Below are 1591 nucleotides of genomic sequence, written 5' to 3' on the forward strand. Positions count from 1 at the left end.
CTGGCCTCATTTTCTTCGGTCATAATGTAAGAGATGGCTCCTTCAGGCTCCTTGTTTTTTTCAGTTCAATGTATGACCCGATTGCGCATAAACCGGGCGCATAAACTGACCTGAAAAACGCAGTCCCCCCGAACTCGGTAAATAAGAGATATCGAGTAATATTTAGTTTTATGATACATTTTACAGCAGTCGGCGTAGAACAGGCATTAAATTTGTCTTTTATTTGAAACAAACATGAATAAAGCGTTACTGACACCAAGTCTTCAAAGTTTCGACAGCTAAAGACTTCTCTCCCCGCGTGCGCTTTACACAGATCAAGTAAACATATTTGGAAGGACCATATTGAATTGATCTTTGCTTCATTTGACCAGCCAACGTAAATATTAAGTTCATGTATGCAACTATCAGTTTATGAGTAAACGGAAAGAACCGAATTTGGAAGGGCTAACAGTTTGTTCGTGACTTATACTAATTTACAATATCGCTATTTATTTATTCTCGTTTTTTCATTTTTTATTTGGTGGTAACTGTTGTAAAGCGTAATCGAGGATATTCTTTTATAAAAAAACTAGATATGCAATTCTAGAGTTTGGATTGGCTTGGTCATCGTGGTATATATAGTATTTTGTCTTTTCTCCTGCCCTTACTATTCCGAAAAGGAAACACTATTTTTGTTTTTTGAAATAGTTTCTTGTTGCTGGTATGTGCAACCTTTGCAGAGAAAACCTAGAAAACCCTGGTTCACATCCCACTCAGATCCCAGTTAAACAACTGTCAAAATAATGTTTTAGTGTACGGATCAAATGCTGGTAAAGAATGTGCAGCAAAAAGTCACTATGTGCTATTATATATATAAATACTGACAGGAAATTCATTACTTCACTGTAATTACTATGAATGTAGGAAATGAACTCTACACTGCTTTATCAAGCTTATCATCGAGACAAACATAAATTTGATCACTGGGAATAAAAATTCTTTTATTTTGACAATTGGGTGGATATTACTGTGAGGATATGAATTACAACAAATGGTGTATTTTAAATATTTGATTCCCGTGCTATGGATGGCCATCCTCAAGGAACTTAATTACTTCGGAAAGGATTTTCAAGTGTCGAGATGTAGTGCACATCTTCACGTGTCGCGCACGTGACAGTGACCGTTAAGGCCGGGACACACCAGGCGACAAGTCGCAGCGACATGTCTCTGCGACAAATTGCTCCATGTGTACTACTTTCAAAACAAGTCGTTGCGACACGGCGCCTGTTCGGTGCACACCCATTGATCTCATATTAGGTGGAATGTGAACTACAATTGTAGTTTTCTAATTCAATATGGCTGACTATATGACGCTCTCTCATTGGTTCATTTATATTTTGTCGCAGCGACTTGTTGCCCGGGAAGTGTACACACGATGCGGCAACGCTGCTTTGGCTAATTTTGTCGCTGCGATAAGTCGCACGAATTCAAATTGGTTTGAATTCGTGCGACTGATCGCAGCGACAATGATTCTCATGAAATTAACCGTGTCACACAAGGCGAATTATTGCGGCGACTTGTCCCCGCGACGTGTCGCAGCGACTTATCGCCT

Source organism: Montipora capricornis, chromosome 4, assembly GCF_036669925.1.
Source record: "Montipora capricornis isolate CH-2021 chromosome 4, ASM3666992v2, whole genome shotgun sequence".
Taxonomy (NCBI): domain Eukaryota; kingdom Metazoa; phylum Cnidaria; class Anthozoa; order Scleractinia; family Acroporidae; genus Montipora; species Montipora capricornis.